This window comes from Fukomys damarensis, unplaced genomic scaffold, assembly GCF_012274545.1.
Source record: "Fukomys damarensis isolate Sample0158 unplaced genomic scaffold, DMR_v1.0_HiC HiC_scaffold_25, whole genome shotgun sequence".
NCBI classification, from domain to species: Eukaryota; Metazoa; Chordata; class Mammalia; order Rodentia; family Bathyergidae; genus Fukomys; species Fukomys damarensis.
Window position 1 is genome coordinate 14591840 of NW_022900937.1, and position 19115 is coordinate 14610954.

Here is a 19115-nt window from a genome sequence, read left to right on the forward strand (position 1 = left end):
AGTGGGAATCTTATTTCTAAAACAGCCGCTGCATTCTGTGGTTCTAGAGACCACTGGGTTGCGTGTGTAAGGTTCATCTCCTGGGGCAGCCCTTTCTCCTGGAGAGCTGTGGACCCCGCCAGAGGCAAAGTCACAGTGTGCTTTCTCTACCTACAGAACAATGGCGTAGTATTGAGTCACCCTGAAAGTGGGGGTAATGGGCTTATTTGTGGTTGCCAACTATTAAGAAAATGTAAAAATCCTTTTATGTACATTGAATGTACTTGCGACTGTGCTTTTTAAATTTTATTGTAAAGCTGTTTTTTTCCTTTTTGGCTTATATATTGCTGTGAATCGGAACATAAAATTCAAAATGATGTTTCCCCATTTGTCTTTAGTTTATCAATTGACTGGAATTCTGTATCTTGGGCATTGGGTGTTAGAAAGAGGCTGTGGAGTCCAAGAGCTCTTTGTGTTTCATTTCTGTGGACTCTGAGGTCATAGGGACTTTGAATGGGTGGTGATGTGGGGAAAGCAGTTGCTTTCAGCATCGTTCTTCTTCCCAGTGCAAATGTCACAGGCTTTCGTGAGGACCAGTGCAAATGTTCCCCTGGGAGACAGTGGCTTCACACCTGGAGATCTGCCATATTGGAAGGCTACAGAGTGAGTGCTTGGATCCACTTCATTGGTTGCAAAACCTCTGAAGCAGACCAATATCTCAGTCTAGTGACAGAGAACAGGAAGACTCAGTAAGGTCAGACGATGGCCCAGTCCAAGAAGGCCACAGGGGTAAATGAGGACTCAGGACTTTGCCCCATTCTATTCCTGTTTCTTTCATTTTATCTCAGGACCTCTTACCCTTCGTACTATTGCATTTTGCCTGGATGATTATTTATTTTGGAGGCTGTCCTGTGCATCATAAGATATGTAGCTGTGTCCCTGGCCTCCACCATGTAGATGCTGATAACACTCCTACCTCCTGCATTTCACCTACCTTTCTGTTGTGATGGCCAGAAAAGTCCCCAGACACTGCCCAATGTACCTTGAGGGAAGAAAATTGCTCCCTGTTGAGAACCACTTCTTCTTCTTGTTCTTTTTTTCTTTTTTTTTTTTTTTTTGGTACTGGGGATTGAACTCCGGGTCCTTGCGCTTGCAAGGCAGGGGGCAGAACCACTGAGCTAAACTGCCTGGCCAGAGAACCACTTCTTTTTCTTGTTCTTTTTTTCTTTTTTTTTTTTTTGGTACTGGGGATTGAACTCCGGGTCCTTGCGCTTGCAAGGCAGGGGGCAGAACCACTGAGCTAAACTGCCTGGCCAGAGAACCACTTCTTTTTCTTGTTCTTTTTTTCTTTTTTTTTTTTTTTTGGTACTGGGGATTGAACTCCGGGTCCTTGCGCTTGCAAGGCAGGGGGCAGAACCACTGAGCTAAACTGCCTGGCCAGAGAACCACTTCTTTACATACATATCATGTTGCTTGGAGTTCCTAAAGACAGTTTTAACCATGGCACAGCTCTTTCTTTCCCCTTTGTTTTGAAATGTCTCATTGTTTCCTGCAGCTCTCCCAGTAGTTGACACTACCTCCTGTTTGGGATTTTTCCTTTGAGTGGATTTGATCTTCACTTTATTTTTCATCTTTATTTTCTGGTTTTAGGTAATAGTGATATTGACTCTGGAGCTGTCTCCACTGAGCAGCTTATACTTCTAAGTTTTGCAGATGGCTGTGTCTGGGCAAAGTATACCAGTGGGGGAGAAGCCAAGAAGTTTTTGGCAGTCTGAATGCCAGGTCCCCAATTTATAAACCTTGGGTCAAGCTCTGGGATGGATACTCACCAGCCTCGCCCACCTCAACACGTGTGGGTAGATGTTTTAAGTTGACTGGACCTCTCAGTCAAGGTGATTGTGTACTATTTGGATGTAAAAGGGCAAAGAAAGGGCCCTAGAGGAGAGCCTGGAGGGGGGTGGGTTCTGTACCTGGGGCTGCCACCACTCTCTTGGTGGTTAAGTCATTAAGTAGATTTGGTGGGTAGAGTTCCTTCTCTGTAGGTGAAAAGGCAGAGACAAAACTGCTGCTTCCTGGTAAGGGTGCTGAGTAATAAGCATGAATTCCTGAAACCACAAGATAAATCTAAGACATTGTTTTTAGAGCTTTAATTTTATTCAGGGAATATGGAAGACAAAAACTTACTTTCATATGAAAATAAACATGCACATATTGAGTAAGTGCAACATTTGCATAATATGAACCTAAGCTAGAACAAAAAGGCCCATGAAAGAAATGTAGGCAATCCATACTTGCTATGGATGGCTTCCCAATACCAGGTTCCCCCCTCCCTGCTTTTGTCCGTTATATAATTCTAACCAGAGACATTCCTTGGGTTGCGGAATCTCCAAAGTCCCTTCTGTTTCTAAAATTTCTGGTTGGAACAGAAAAGGTACATGTTGGGTGTATAATCTTGGGTAAGTGGAAATACCCATCCCCAGAGAGAATCTTAGGAAAAATAGACAGCAATCAAGGTTATCTAGTCTTCAGATACCCCGATGGTTTAAGTTTCCCTTCTCTTTTGGGGTCAGTCCTAAAGCTGTTGGCTTCCATTCCAGCGTGTGAGCCCCAAACCACAGCTAAATAAAGAACAGTCCTGATTTTGATGTGGTCTCCTCGTGGTGTACACAGTCTTACCTCAGTTTACCTTATCTAGGAAACATACCAGCAGGGATAGCATGCTGATTTAAATTTCTTAGAAATGCTTCTAACAGAATAGTTACCGGGAGATCAGTGTGAAAGTTAAACTTCTACTATCCCCCATACAGCTGGGATTTCCTCAGCTGGGGAACTTCAGTGTGTTGAGACTGTCTACCCAGCCTGTCTGCTTCTGAAATTGCTCAGTGTCACAAAGGAATTGTTTTTTGATCTTCATGTTTATCGTCACTGTTCAGAAAGTGCTGTAAAGGCCCTTAGCTGGGACGTTCTTCCTGGTAATGTCTGCTTTTTTGGGGAAGAACTAAGGCTAGGCCCTGGCAGAGGAGCACAGAACTAGAGACAAAGCCATTGTCCTGTCAATGGCCATGGCCACCGTTTGCTAGCAGCCACATTGTGTGAGGTGACATTTTGTATGTCATAAGAGATAATTTATAATGTTTTCGTGTGAGCAGAAGTAGGTGGTAATAGAGATTTTCTTTGTCTTTTCTTGGCATGTAATTGAAACAGAACTTAGCCGAATGAAAAACATTTGTGTGATGGGGAAAAGGATTTCAGAGGCTTCTTGACGTGGGTCAGTATTGATTCCTTATTTTATTTGGAGCAAGGAAGCAGACCGACTCCTCATCTGAGGCTGGTGTTGAGAACGTTGCTGCTCCTCTTCGCTCCTGGACAAGTGCATTTTCTGACCTAGGGAGCTATGTAGTTGTGGACCACATAACACACATGATGACTCAGAAGAAAAAGTGTGTGAAGTGAGCTGTCTTAAATTAGTTCCTTTTACAATACTCCTTGTCTAGAAGCACTTCTCTCCCCTCTCCTTTTTTTTTGTACTGGGCATCAAACCCAGAAATCCCTTTCACCTTTTAATTTTGAAACAGGACTTGTTAAGTCCAGGCTGGGCTCGGTCTTGTGATCCTACTGCCTCAGCTTCCCAGAGTGCTGGGATTAAAGGGATGCACTACCACACCTGGTTCATAAACTTTTTGTTTGTTTGTTTGTTTTTGGTGCCAGTGATCAAACTCTGGACCTTGTGCTTGCAAGGCAGGCAGCGGAACCACTGAGCTAAATCCCCAGCCCAGAAGCTGTACTTTATGAGCATTCTCAAGTCCCAAACTTTAAAAATTGGTAACAAAGGAGCATGGAGGGGAGGAGGGAGGAAGGAAGAATAGAAGAAAGAGGGAAGTTCTAGTTGTTTAGCCATTGGGAAGCAGAGCTAGGCAGATGATAGCCCTGCAATAGGATCTTGGTAGAGTGAGGGGAGAAAAGCCACCCTCTCATTCAGGTTGCTCATGTGCTTGGTTGGTTCTAGAATCAGCACTCTGAGAAGCATGCAGTTTGTAGGTCTTTGTGTGCTGTTTGCAAAGGTGTATGCTGGAGTCCAGGTAGGGTGTGGTGGTGCAGGAGGTGAGGGCATCCCTGCTCCCCAGGAATGCAGAAGAGAGCCAACTGGTGTGAGGCTTCTCAGGCAAAGATGGGGTATCCAAAGGGTCATGGGGGGGATGAGCTGACTTTGAGGAAGGAGTACTGTATTTGTATCAGAAGGATGGGGTGAGGAGGTGCTTTCCCATAAGGAACGGTTTGGGGACCAATCCCAAAGTGACTGCATAGGGTATGAGATGTAGTAGTGGTAGGGAGAATCCCAGACACCAGACAGCCCCCGGGGTATTGATTAGTAGTGTGTGGGGGAGAAAGGTGGGAGCAGGGACTGAATCAGAACCAGGCAAGAGTCCTAAGTAAGAAATGTCAGCATTATATGGAATATGGAGAAGCCCATAGAGCCCAGGGCTGAGGAGGAAAGGAGCTAGCACAAGCAGGGCTACAAGCAGGGCCATAAGCAGGGCCGAGAGGCAGCAGAAAGCAGAAAAGGAGCCCTCATGGGTCTGAATCCCTGTCTTTCTGCTGTTGACTGATGATTGGGAGAAGGTGGGCTTCTCACCGTACAGGCCTTTTGGAAGACTCTTGACATTTGCTTTGTATATCTTGTTTATATTCTGGACTTTTTAATCCTGATTACGAAATTATGAAATTATCCTGGATCCTCAACGGGAAAGGTCCAGTGATACCTTTTCCCCCTCTTCAAATGGTTAATGTACATGCTAGTCTACCTGCCCTGGCTTCCTTTAAGAAGGTTTCCCCACCTCTCCCTTCTTCTCCCTGCCAGTCTCCTAGGTGCCACGCCATTGCAGGGGCTGACAGAGCAAAGGGTGGGCATCCTGGCCCCGGGGAGCTACTGGTTGAGAGAACAGAGCACCAGGCCCAGTTGGTGGGGTTCAAGGGACTGTGGGAAAGCAGTACAGAGGTGCTGGTGGTGTAGGGCATCCTCCTGGAGGAGCCCACCCTGGGAAGAGACACGGCTGATAGCCTATTTCACAGACATCTGCTTGGTTGTGGTGGTGAGTATCTGTAATCCCTGCTGCTTGCGGCTGAGACAGGAGTGTTAGAAGTTTGAGGTCAGCATGGGCAACTTCTTGAATCCCTACCACAAAATTTTAAAAAAGAGTTGGGGATGTGATTTGGTGTAGAACACTTGTCTAGCAAGTATAAGGGCCTGGGTTCAATTCTTAGCTCAGCAAAAAAAGGGAAATGAATGAAAATAAAGTAAACACAAGGCCTAGGAGGGTAATTTAGTGGTGGAGCACTTGCCTAGCATGCAAAAGGCCCTGGGTTCCATCCTGGCAAGAGGGATCTGTCTTTACAGGGGACCCACATCTTCTTTTAAGGGTCAGAGCTTCTCAGTAGGGCAGAGGTTTTGTTTGTTTTTTGTTGTTGCTGCTGTGTTTCACCCCTCCTCTGCCCCAGTCTGGGGTAGGACAGAGGCTGTTTTATTGCCTTGTGGGGGTTATTCAAGTAATCCTTCTTTCCAATACAATGTTAAGTGTTGCCTATAGGATAAATTAATAATGCCCCAGAATAGGTTTTAATTTTTGCTCTTTTTAAATGTATAGAGGACCTAATACTAATTTACGTAAAGCATTTTTGTCTTGATAATAGCCTCTATCTCAGGATGCAAGCATGTGATTACTATTGCACATAGGGAGGTGTGCACCAATTTTAGACCTTAAGAGGTGCCTTCTTCCTCTTTGCCCACTTAGCAGAGCTAGGCCCTTATTCAGGTAATAAATAAGTGGGATGGGGCTATATACGGCGTTCCTGCCCACCTTCCCACAACACCCCCCCAGGTCTGCCTGAGGGTTCTTGCTGTGAACATGGGAAGGCAGTGATCTCACACCCCTTTCCCACGGCGCCTGTGCAGGAGTGGGATCCTTCTCAAATTCAGAGGGTTCCCTTTCAGACAGAGTAGCTGTTTCCACCCAAGAGGACCAGCAGGAGGATGGCGAGGCCAGGAAAGAGACTTCAGAGGTAGCTCTCTCATGTCTAACCCAGACAATCCACTAACCAAGGAGCGGGGCTGAAAGGCTGGGGATCAGGTCTGAACCACTGAGCTAAATCTCTGGCCCAGGTTTAACTTTTTTTTCCCCCAGGTTTAACTTTTGAAGAGGGTGAAAAGTGAATTCTGTATTCCTAGTTTTGCGTTTGCTTTTTGAAACATCAGACTTTAGCTAGGAGAAGAGTAGAAGAGACTCTTAGCCAGAGACAGGGACTAACATTTGCTTCATTATGCACAAACTCCTACACCTGCATGGTGTGAGGTATCTAGAGCCAGGTCAGAATGTTACTGGGTGACACATGGTGTCAATGTTTGGCATTCTAATTTCTGTGGTTTGATTGTAACCACCAAAGTTCATGTTTCAAGGCTGCTGGTGTGATGCTTTTGCGGGTAGGGCCAGCCTGAGGTCTGGAGCTTGTGGCCTTTCCCTTCCCCTGTTTTCAGTGGTGGTGGCTCTGAAGTAAGTCACTAGGAGCCTATGGTGAAGCAGCCTAATGCTCGGAGGGCCGGGCTGCTATTGGAGAGTCCCTTTGGATCCTGGCCTGGGCCCTCAATGGAAAGGAGTAGACAGCTGGATGTGATGACGAATCCCTGCCAGATGCTGGAGGCCTGATCCCCAGCCTTTCAGCCCCCCTCCTTGGTTAGTGGATTGTCTGGGTTAGACATGAGAGAGCTACCTCTGAAGTCTCTTTCCTGGCCTCGCCATCCTCCTGCTGGTCCTCTTGGGTGGAAACAGCTACTCTGTCTGAAAGGGAACCCTCTGAATTTGAGAAGGATCCCACTCCTGCACAGGCGCCGTGGGAAAGGGGTGTGAGATCACTGCATTCCCATGTTCGCAGCAAGAACCCTTTGTTCTCCTGGAGTTGGCAGGCTTCTGCTTTTCCTGCGCTCTTAGCAATGGTTTCCCTGTGCAGCTATTGTTTTGAGTCTATCAAGAAGAATTTGGGATGTGTCTTTGTGTGTGAGCATGTGGTGCCACAGGCTCGCACGCATAGAACCATGCTTGTCTTCAGCTCAGGAAAGATGGCAGAATCCAGTGGCACCTTTTGCTTTTTGTTTTTGGTCTGGGGGATTGAACTTAGGACCTTGCGCTTGCGAGGCAGGTGGTGGAACCACTGAGCTAAATCTCCAGCCCAGGTTTAACTTTTGAAGAGGGTGAAAAGTGGGTTCTTTATTCCTAGTTTTGCTTTTGCTTTTTGAAACATCAGACTTTAGCTAGGAGAAAAGTAGAGGAGACTCTTAGCCAGAGACAGGGACTAACATTTGCTTCATTATGCACAAACTCCTATACCTGCATGGGTGTGAGGTATCTAAAGCCAGGTCAGAATGTTACTGGGTGACATGGCGTCAGTGTTTGGCATTCTAATTTCTATGGTTTGATCATAACCACCAAAGTTTATATTTTGGAAATTTGGAAACTGAATCCCTGGTGCCATAGGGCTGGGTGTGGGTCCTGAGAAGTTGGAGTTAAGTGTCATAAGGGACCCCCCAAGGCCTTGGACTTTCCAGCCTCCGGAACCATAAGCAATAAAACTGTTATTTATAGGGCCAGGGATTTAGCTCAGTGGTTCTGCTGCCTGCCTTGCAAGCGCAAGGACCTGAGTTCAGTCTCTCGTACCAAAACAAAACAAAACTGTTATTTATAAATTATCCACTCTTAGCCATCTCGTTATAGAAAAAAGGGAATAAAGGTGGTAACTAAGAATTTAAAAATACAGCTTTGTTTCCCAGTAAGATTAGGGATGACATGCCTTTGTTCTGTCTTTAGGAAAAGCAGATGCTCTCGTATTGGGTTGAGATTGTGTTGGGCAGTAGGAATGGGACACACTGGCTCTGTCTTCTCCTTTTGTCTACATTTGTGGTCACTGAATGACTTAACCGTTCATGGAATGAGCAGAATTCTCTGCAGTGAGGTAATGAGTCTGAAGGAGAAAGTGGAAGGAACCCTGCCTCCTTATCTAGCTGTGGAAGATGACTGCCTGTTCCTCCGGACTGCAGCAGTGTCTGGCTTTTCCCTTCATTCTCAGCTGCTGGGGATAACTTGATGAGAATGTTCCTGGTAACAGAATGTGCCCCAGGAAATAGGCTACCTAGCATATCCTAGGAAAGATCATTGGGTTCACAGAAACCCAACACTGGCTTTTCCCAGAATGATGGGCCACATCGGAGGTCAGTCTGATATTAAGCCAGAGTGCAAGGCTGTCCCAGGGTGTGGACTTTTAAAAATGAAAGGGTATTTATAGAAGGTGATCCTGGAGCCAGAACTTGTGACTGTTCTTTGTCAGGCCCCGCCCTGGACAGCCCTGGGTTCACTACACGGTTTTATTGGTGTGTTTTAAAACCAGGCTGAGAATAACTCCAAGGATGAGTCTTGGAGGTCCCTGAAACAAATCTTTAATAAATGCTTTACTGTGATACACATACAGAAGAGCATATAAAATGCGCAGATAGAGCTTGAAGCCAGAGGTCATGATGTACACCTATTGTCCCAGCTTCTTGGAAGACTGAGGCAGGCAGGTCACTTGACCTAGGCGTTCAAGGCCAGCATGGGCAACTCAGTGAGACCCATCTGTATTAAAAAAAGCATAAACAAAGAATAAAATGGACACCTGTGTAGCCCACACCAGGTTACAAAGACTTAGCAGTTGTCATCTCAGAGGGGGCAGGCATCTCAGATTTTAACCAACCTCTGGACTTCTTCGTTCAACCACCTATGTGCACATTCCTCTCTTAAACAACATGTGCTTTTTGTTTATCATTATTTTTGTATAATAATAACGTAGAAAAGTTGAGTACCAAGCTCCGGCAGGCTCCAGTTGTCCTGAGGGCGCTGTTGTGCTTGCTGTGACGCGTCTTCATCCTTCTGCTCTTGTGTGTCGTGATGCATGGAGTTACTGATCGTGGCTCCACTTAGGAGTTCTAGTCATTGAGAGAATTATAAGGGAGTGCACTTGTGTTACTACAGCTGGAATCCTTCACCTGAAGTACAGAGAGGAGTTTTGGGGCTCTTGAACCCCTTTACATTGAATGCATAATTCTGTCTGGTCTCCTTTTGGGTGAAGGGCCCCATAGTATTTTCAGAAGTGTTTGTGATGTTGCCCTGCCTCTGTCCCCTTCCCCCTCAGTCAGAATAAGGAATTCTGTGGACATTAAGTGGACCTGGGGCTGTTGTTTCTTGATGTGCTTAGTTTGCATGTGTCTTCCTTGGCTTCTTAGATTAGACAGTGCCTAACTGTAAATGAGCAGGAAGCTCTGCCCCGGGGGAGTCCAGTGTGGAATCTTGGTCCATGCTGTGGGTGGCCTAACTGCCTTTGCATTTTCTCTGAAGTCTACATCTCCCTCTCTTGACTCTGAGGATCTAAAATGGAGGGGGGAAAATTGGAATGGCCCCTATAGTTTTCCAAACAAATGATCTCACTGCTTAAATTCTGCTTTATGCCTTATAAATAATAATGGACCTTTGGGAAAACAGATCCAAATACCCATTTAGTGTGGGTGGGGGCAGATTTGTCTCTGCTGAAGCTGACTCCCTAGAAACAGAATACAACTTTGCCGCTACTGCCTAAGATATATGGTAAGTTAAATTGATAGTGACTGATACTTACTTCTTGAAGGTAGGCAAATAATTACACACTTTGTACGAGCTGGCTTAATGTGAAGTATTTCTGTTCTGTTCCCAAAGCACAAGGGAATTGTGGAATCTTCTGGCTGAATTTTTATCCTATGTACGTTCCTCATCTTATGTTCCCCAAAGTTAGGTGTGATCTGCCTCAAGTCACATCATCGATTTGTAAGGGCCAGTTGAAATTATAGCCCAGGAGGAAGAGGCAACTATTAAGAGGGTTACTTATAAATATACAATTAGACAAAAATTTAATTAGAAAATCACAACCAGAAATTTCATTTCTTAGAGAATTAGCATTTTGTTCATTCATTTCACTACACCGAAATGAAGCACTGACAGCCAGCCTTCCTGTGCACTAATTTCCATGGACCCAAGCATCCTGTTGGAGGGGTTCAGGCCTCTCGGGTCTGCAAAGCTATTGTATGGAAGGGCTTTCTGCATCAGTCTGTGTTCTTCACAGCATAGAACTCAAGTGTTTTATGCTTCTAATTTCCCCATAAAGTTTTTAGATTTTCTTCCTCTGTGCAAAAATGTACTGTCACACACACACACACACACACACACACACACACCCGCTTTTCCTTGAACTTCACTTTTGAAGAAAACCAGGAGTTTTGGTTTGGCTGGTGCAAGTCTTTTGGGATTAAAGAGAAGGAACTAGGGAATGGTTAAGTTTTGGAACTACAGGCCACTTTGTCTTCTCCTCAGTTCAGAGCCAGACAGAATAAGAATAATATTTGTTTAGAAATGCAGTTTTATTAGGGAGATAATTTACAGGTACTATGTAAGCTTTCTAGAGTCTGTGCTGCAATTGTTTTCCTGATTTAGCCCTTGCTGCCAGTTGGTATGGAGTAAGACCTGTGTGCTCTCTGATTTTTGGCTTTTCTCGTCTGTGAACAGAGGCCTTGGACTGTTGAGTTCCAAGGATCCTCTGCAATCTGTAGCTCTGGGCTGCATACTGGTAACGTGAGAGGGCGGCTGCTCTGGAGCTGGGTGGTAGCTGGTGTCTCTTCCTCACATCGAAGGCAGGGGTTGCCAGCTCCGTGGCTGCCCAGTGCCTTAAGGCCATTAGCCATGTGCAGATTTTCCTTTGCTGCCCCTTTTATGATCTGAACCCCATTGGGGATGGTTAGAGAGGGAGAATGTTGCTCACTTGTGCACATCCTTGCAGTGATGCATGGCTTTTGTTTCTCTTACAGTGCACCACGATAGGGTAACATCTGGACTGGACTCCTGGCCCCTTGGATGCTTGGCTGCCTGCAAGTTCTGGATCCACTTGTTGAAAAGCTGAAAACCGTGAGTCACCTCCACATTTCTGTTTGGCAGGTAGTGCTAGGCCTGCAGAGATCAGAGAGGTTGAGGTTAGGTGTGGCTGATGGACTCCTTCTCTCTGAAGCCTTGCTCTTACCTACCTCCGAGAGCCTGGGTGCTCACTCCCCACTCAGGCATCACCACAGTCATGGGGCCTTCTGAGTCTGTCTCCTTGGAGCTTCTGTTTCACCACCAGAGCCAAACGTACAAGTGCTGGTTCTCTTGGTCATCTTGTCCGTTCTTCTCTTTTGCAGTGTTTCAGCCTCCCTCAGATGAAGGTGCCAACTAGCCCCACCTCCAGCATCTTCTCCTTGGCATGTGTGTATCTGTGTATGTCCTCATCATCACCTCTCAGCCCACACCTCCAAAGGGTCTTATCTAACTACCTTCTCCCATCACAGGGAGTCTCTCCTCTTTCTCAGACCCCTGCTTAAGTCTTTCTGTATTTATAGTAGGATTGGTCTTTTTGGTCAGTTGGTAGACTGTCCACTTACCTATTCATTCATTCAAAAGTATTTATTGAGTATTATAAGATAAACACATTCTGTGGTCATGGAAATCAATCTAAGAGGAAAGAAGAGATCAGTTAAAACCCTGATTAAGTCATTGCCACCCTATCTGCGTGGACTGCCGTGCTGTAAATGCTCCACATCAAGGTCTCGTCTCCCTGGCAGTGTCTCAGGGGCATCTTGTTGGAAAGCAGATTTTGATTTGGAAGTCTGAATGGGGCTTAAATCCCGCATTTCTAACACTTCTGAGGTGCTGCCCCGCTGTGAGCTTAGAGACCCACTGTCCCGGGGAAGCACTAAAAAGTCTGTCCCGGAGCATGATTTCTGGAGAACTGCCTGAGGGTGTGTGTGTGTGTGCAGAGCCACCAGAGGCCTTGCAGGCTTCTGTCTGTCCTCTCAGTGTCTTGCCACCTGAGCCCTGCTGAGAAGTGAGGGGCCCATCACTGCTACCTGTTTCGTGTGTTTGCACCTCCCTGTGGTTGCCGGGGTTGTGGTTTTGCCCACTGAGTCCTGTGAATACTGTGCTAATCTGATCGCAGCACCAACGTCCTGAGTTCTCTGTGTAGGGATGTTGGTGGCATCTCCGTGTACACTGAGGGGTTTCTGGCTGTCAGAGTAGCTGTCAGCAGTGGATGTGGAACCCACTGGAGCTGTGATCTGAGCACAGAAGCCTTTGAGGAAGGGTAGTTAGGGGTGGAGGGGGGCTGAGGACACTGCTGTGAAGGGAATCTTGAGCCAAGCAGGAGAGAAGCCCCGGGGTGCTCTTCAGCTCTCCTTGAGGTATCGTGTGTGTTTGGGCTCAGTGCTGTGAGTTGTACTGTAGACACTTTCAGTTTTCATAAGGACCTGAGTCAATCCTCCTCTGAGCCATTACCACTTCAAAGGCTGGGTCTAGAGCACTTGTATTGACCCAGGCACTTCAGTGTGTAACACACGTCCTCCTAGCTTACCCTTCCCGTGGGCTGGGTGGCAGGTGCATCCACTGCTTCAGAGGGGGCCCAGGGATGAAGAACCTCAGCTGGGTCAGGCAGCCACAGTGTGGCAGGCAGGCTCCAGCCGGACTGGTGGCCTGCATGACCTGCCTCCTTTTGCTTTTACTATCTGGACCATGACTAGAAGTGGGGTTTAACTGCAGGGGTAAGAGTGAATTATTTATTTTCGCCTGCCTTCCCCACCCATGGCATGTTCCCAGGGAGGCCCTTCCTAGTGCAGCGTTGATGTGATGCCCTGTGGCACATCAGCTCCTTGGGGAGAGGGGCGGATTGCATGGCGTGGCGCAGAAATGAACAGGAAAGAGAGAAAGTTAATTGTGGAGGCAGACATCTTGCTCCGCCTCTGCCAGCTTCAGCCAAGCCTGGGGAGTACAGCTTTTCCTGGGACTGTGATGGGTGCCGATCATCTGGGGACACAGCTCCTGGGCTTCGTCCTTGATGGCTCCCAGCTGGAAGGCAGGAGGCGTGGGGTTGGCTGGACTTGGTGTGTGCTTCCCGCTCGGATTTCTGTATCAAAGACACTTTCCAAACCACATGGCTGTGCTCAGGGTTATTTCATCTGTTCTGCATCAGATACACAGTTCCAGGGCCTTATGGATTGCATGTTTTCCATTAGGCTCCCTAACTCTTGGCTTCCTGCCGCTCTGTGGTTGTGGGCTGGCGATGCTTCTCACCAAGTGCAGAATTGAGTTGACCTGCAGGTGGGGAGTGAGCATCCAGTTCTCGTGTTCCGGGCAGTGACAAAGAGGAGCCTGGTGTTACTCCTGCGTTGCTAGCTGTTCCACTGAACCTATGCCTGTACCTCCCTTCTGGGATGCTGGGAAGTCCTTCCAACAGTGGGGTGGAATTGCTTTGTAATAGCAGCTCCCTCTTGCCTTTGAGGCCAAGTATGTTTATCTATCCAGACTCGAGGCTCTGGGGCTGGTGGGACCTGGGGTCGAATGCCACCTCTGCAGTGTGATAACTATAGGCCCACGTGCCTTCACCTCCGTTTGTCATGTTGGCCCCAGAGACCCGTAGCCTCTGTTCTGTGGGCTTATTTCCTCAGCAGTGAAAGAAGAAAAATGAATTTTCTTTGCAGAGCCATTGTAGACAAAGGCCTTTAGGCTGCAGTGCTTACCCTGGCCGTTCACTCTTCAAGGATCCCCTGTTCCTCTTAGGCTTGGTTGGTTCCCTCTCACTGAGCTCCTTTTTGTTGTCTGAAGCCAGCTTTTGTCTAGACAGTCGCATAGTCCCCTTGTGGGCAGGAATCAGGCTTCACACATCCCTGTATCCAGGGCACAGTGCGGACCTAGGGCTTGGTAATTATCTGTTCACCCAACAACATAACATCCTCCTTTACCTGCTTATTCACCTGAGAGCCTGTCTGAGGTGTGGTGACCACACATGCACTGTTGGGGATTGGGCAAGCCTGGGAGTGGGAATGCTGGCCACACCCTTCAGTCTACAGGTCTACAGAACCACCGGAGTCTCACCTGCCTTCCCAGGACTTGGGTGATGAAGGCTTCTCTGGGATCTTCAGTGAGATAATGGGAGAGAGCAGGTGGGAGGTTCTAGATCTACAAAGTTCAGTCCCTTGTGTAACACAGGTTTTGTGTGACATCTTTCAAATGCCTTACTATACAAGGTTCTACAAGAGGGCTGGGGATTTAGCTCAGTGGCACTGCACCCACCTCTCAATCTCAAGGTCCTGAGTTTGATTCTCAGTACCGCAAAAAACAAAAAACAAAACAAGGTTCTACAAGTAATTGACAATCTCTGCCTCTGTTGAATGTCCTACAATTGTTGCTTGACTGGGCCTCTCTCCCCTCCCTGTGCCCAGCTATGCTGTTCTCTCCCTGTCCTTTTCTTTCTTAGAAATCACAATGTAATATAAATGGTATTTGCAGGGGACAGAGACACAGCCTTTCTCCTCCCAGTGCTTGCTGAACTCTCACTGTGCTGCCTTTCTAGCAGTCTGCTGCTGCCCCAAAGCAGGATTCTCTGCCATTCTCAAGCCCCAGCCCCAGAGCCAGCCTTGCTTACCAGGGCACTGGGGTGGAGGGCTTGGAGGATCTTATCTATGATCTATGACTTAGCACCCATAGGCACCCCCATTCCAGCAAAGTAGTGTGTGTTTGGATCCATTTTACTGTTTCATCACTGTGTCAGAAGTTATGGGTCCATAGTGACAGCCAATCACAATTGTGTTTCTCATTTGGTACCTTGAAAAGCAAAAATTTTTTAAAATTTTAAAACCAACCTAAAAAAGCATAGTTCCTAAATAAAGGAATCATTTAGAATTAGCAAGTTTTTATTCTTTCTTCTTCCTGGAAAAGAAAGATCTTACCTGAGTTATGGACAATAAATTGTATTGTTAACCCTGTTTGCTTTTTGTGAAAAGTAAAAATATTTTTAAGGTAGTACCAAGATTCTAAATTATATAAAATTCTCATAATTCTTTGAGTGTGAGAAAGTGTTTTTTAAACAAAATAATATTGTATGTAATGCATTTGGATACCTAATTATCAAGAACGTTTATTTATGCTAATATAAAACTCATATTTAAAGACTACATATTCCTTTGTTATTATTATTCCAATATCATTATTTCTTTGCATACTTTAATATGGAAAGATAATGCTTGGTAACTATTTCCCTGTTCTAGACATCTTTTTCCCACATACATCCCCCCCAATTTTTTCTTTTATATTGCATTGAGTATTTTTGTGAGACTTTTTTTTTTTTTTGTAGGTCATTCTTGGCAATTCTGTAGAATTTCAAGGTCAAGAGATGTACTCCTTTAGAAAATATTCTTTTAAAAAGATGACACAATTTATATCCCCAACTTTTTTTGGTCATGTTATAAGCTGAATGTAAGATGTCTCCTAAAATGCCTCTGCCAGATGTGGGAATTCACAGGACTCTGAACACAGTCTTCTAACCAGAGACCAGCACTTGCCAGGTTGTGCTTCTAGTCTCAGGGTTCAGCCTCTCTGAGGGCTCCTGTGCTGCTCTTGTTAGACCTGGCGGTGTCTGTTGCAGATAGATGCTTGGGAGTGACCACTTCTGGGTCAGTGAGGAGAGGGAAGGGTGCGTGAGGGTGGAGGTTCGCCCATCCTTGGGCACCCAGCAGCCTTAGATGCTTCTTTGCAGTCTTGCTGCGGCCATGCTGATAAGTATGTGGCTCAGGTCTCTTACATTTGTGTAAATCATCTCTCTCCAAGACGGCTTCACAACCCTTTGTCATCCAGTAGGCATCTGTGGAAGATCTCACATTTAACAGGAATGGATGCTGACAGCCTGATAAAAGGCTGATAAAATTCCCTGACCTGCCCGCCACCCCCAACAGACGTTTCCCTTCTATGTGTCACCAATGCCTGCTCTGGCCCTTCCTGGACCAGCATGCTTGGAATGAAGCTCTCCTTTGGGTCAAAACCATTTCTAGTTCAGGTTTCCTGGTTGATGTGTGCCTTTTCCTGTAAAACGGGTGGGCTCTATCTCTGGATAGATCTGGGCAGCCTGCCTGGTGGGGCTCAGCTGTAAACTGGATAGAAGGCAGGACCGTGAGAAGTAATGACTGCTCTTTTCTTCTAGGGTAGCCTTGGGTGGCCTTGAACTCCCTACCCTGGAACTGCTCTTGCCAGCACTTGGTAGAATGAAGAGCCTGGAGCTCCAAACGGGCTCCACTCTAAAGCAAACCTCCTTGACAAAAGCCACAGGCTTAGCTTGGCCTTATGAGCGAGACTGCATAGTAGCTGGGACAGTAGCTGTCTCTTCCAGATGTTTTGTTCAGTGGAAATGTTTCACTGATAAAAAAAATACCCCCTCACTCCCCTCTGAGAGCAGAGGCAATCAGTTAAGTAGCTGCCGCTGTGTAGCTGGAGAACCGCACCCATGGATTACTCTTGGCAGTGTCCTCTAGCCAGCTGCGTGTGTCCCGTTAGACCAAAGGGCAGCTGTGTGGAGTAGATGTTAGGGAAAGATGGGGGTGGAAGTGGGGGCGGAGGGACCCTGGTGCAGCTGTTGAATTCCCAGGGCTGCGTTAGGGCTTCTTGACCTCAGGTCAGTATCCTGCTGTGGCTGCTTCGGCCTGCAGCCTGCATGGGGAGGATGACTCAGAGATCAGGAGGGTGGCTGTGGTGACGTCAGTACAGCACTACAGGAAGAATGACAGCCCACTCAGCTTGGGCATGTTGCTAGGAGAGCTCACTGGTGAAGTGGATGAGAGTTGGAGACCTGAATGCTACTGTACTGGGCCACTGGGGTCTACTAGTGACTTGTTAACTTGGGACAGATTTTATTTTTATTACTTAAAAAATATCTTAGAACTCTAGTGGCAAAATATGCAGAACAAGGGCAGATGGTACCAAATGAGTTCAGCTGGCACAGAGGTCGTTTGTTTTATAATTAATTACCTTCAGGGATCCTCAGGTCCATGAACTGTGGTTTTACCGGGGAGGGCTGCTGGGAGGTCAGGAGCTGGAGTCTGGGCTTCCTGACCCCACTTCTTTGGGTGAAAATCTACTATTCCCTGTGATGGAAAAGGGGCTGTATGTTAGCTAGCTTTCCCTCATTGTGATAAAACACCTGAGAAAATCAACTTACAAGGAGGAAAGCTTTGGTTTTGCTGATGGCTACAGAAGTTACTGTCTATATATAGTTGCTTGGCTCTGTTCCTTTAGGCCTATGACAAGGCAGAACATGACAGGAACGCATGGCGGACGAGCCCTTTTCATCTTGTGGCAGCCAAGAAGAGGCAAGGGCCCCACAGTCCCCTTCCAGGCATAGCTGCAGTGACCTCACTTCCTTCTGGGCCTAACCCCTTAAAGGTTTCTTTACTTCCTAACAGTACTGTAGGCTGGTGGCCAGGCCTTTAATACATGGGCCTTTGGGAGATGCTTCTGAACCATTGCAGTCTGTATTAGTTTTCTATTGCTGCTGTGACAAATGGCCATAAAGTTAGTGGCTTAAAACAGCATTAATCATCAACCTGAAATCCCATGCATTACAAGTCTGACACAGGCCTGGCTGGGCTACAATCCAAGTTTCAGGAGGGCTTCGTTCCTCCTGAAGGTGCTAGGAAAAAAGCCAGTTCTTTGCCTTTTTCAGCTTCAGGAGACTACCTGCCTTCTTTCACTCTGACCCCACCCTCCCATTTTCACATCCCTCTGTCTTGCATCTCTTTTTGACTCTTCCTTCATCTTCTCGTCCCCCATTGTGCACAGCTGGCAAAGGCTCTCTGCTTGTAAGAACCTTTGTGCTGACTGTGGGCTCATCTGGTGCACTTTGGAGTTCCTAACTTGATCACATCTGCAAAGTCTGATTTGCTGCATAAGGTATAATATCCACAGGTTGTCGAGATGAGGATGTGGGCATCTTTGAAGCCCATTTTTCTGTACACCCCTGAGCCAGACATGTATAGGAGTCAGTAGGTGTACAGGGGGCAAGTGGGCAGAGCAGGCCGCAGGATCCTGCCCTTCTGATGGCCAGGAACTCTGCGCTCCCCTTGCTGCGGTGCAGTGCTGTGTGATGCCTGGTGGGCAGGTGCTACCCTTGGCTACAGTGAGCTCATCCTGGGAGGAGAGGCTATGGAAAGAGGAGAGCTGAAGGAATTGTACTTCCTGTGCAAACCCAGGTAGGATGTGCAGTGCTCTGAACGAGGCCTCATGCTGTGGGGCGGTTGATATTCACTGTTTATGCCATTTTCTTAGTATGGTCGCTCTTGTCAGTATTCCTGGTGTATGAGGACCAGAGACATGGCTTAAATAAAGGTGGAGATTTTCCCTCTTCCTGCTCTATCTCCCACTCAGAGTGCCAGTTTCTGGATGTTTCTCTAAGGTCTTACCCTCCCCTGTAGGTTTTTTGTTTTTGTTTTCTTTTGTTTATTTTTATTTTTAGTACCAGGAATCAAACTCGGCCTCATGCTTGCCAGGCAGGTGCTGCAACTCTGAGCTACATCGCTGCCACTCCCCCACCTCCACCCCATGGGTTTAAATCAGAGCAGTTCCTGGGCCTGCAGTTGGCCTGGAGACCTCATGCCTGATACACTCCTGTGTCATTCAGCTCCACAGTGCTGTCCAGCTCGGTTCCTAACTCTTTGGAGATAGATCTGAATGGCTGAGCTGGGGCCATGTGTCTTGCTGGTTTAGGGCTGGAAGAGAGAGCCAGTCACCTGGGACTAGGGGTCATTGGATGGTCACCGATGAATTTCATATTGGGAAGTTCGCCTTATTGAACAGATATTACTGTGGAAACAAATGCTTTGTACTAATTGAAGCATTGCGTGTGCGTGTGTGTGTGTGAGCGTGTGCGTGCATGTATGTGGTACTGAAGATTGATTGAACCAGAGTCTTTGCCCTAAGCTACATCCCCAGCCCTTTAAAAAAAAGGGGGGGGGGGGAAGGGAGGGCAGGGACAAGGGGAAAAAATGAGAACCAAGACCTGTCATGTAAAGGTACAAGATCCCAAAAATGAGTGTAACTGTACTGTATACCTAAAATGTACCAATAAACTCAAAGTAAAAAAAAATTTAAGACAGAGTCTTACTAAATTGCCCATGCTGGGATTAAATTTGAGATCCTTCTACATGAGTCTCCCAGAATGCTGGCATTATGAGCCTGTGCCACCATGCC

At 46.8% G+C, this 19115-nt stretch overlaps 1 protein-coding gene across 7 annotated transcripts in view; it reads left to right on the top strand.

The window, feature by feature from the left end:
* Tln2 (talin 2) overlaps positions 1-19115 on the top strand; it is a 392497-nt gene that overhangs the window by 58254 nt on the left and 315128 nt on the right. For all 7 annotated transcript variants that reach the window (XM_033756129.1, XM_033756128.1, XM_010641220.3 and 4 more), the window contains exon 2: positions 10889-10985. The gene's annotated coding sequence lies outside the window, so the exon portion shown is untranslated. The remainder of the gene's footprint in view (positions 1-10888; positions 10986-19115) is intronic.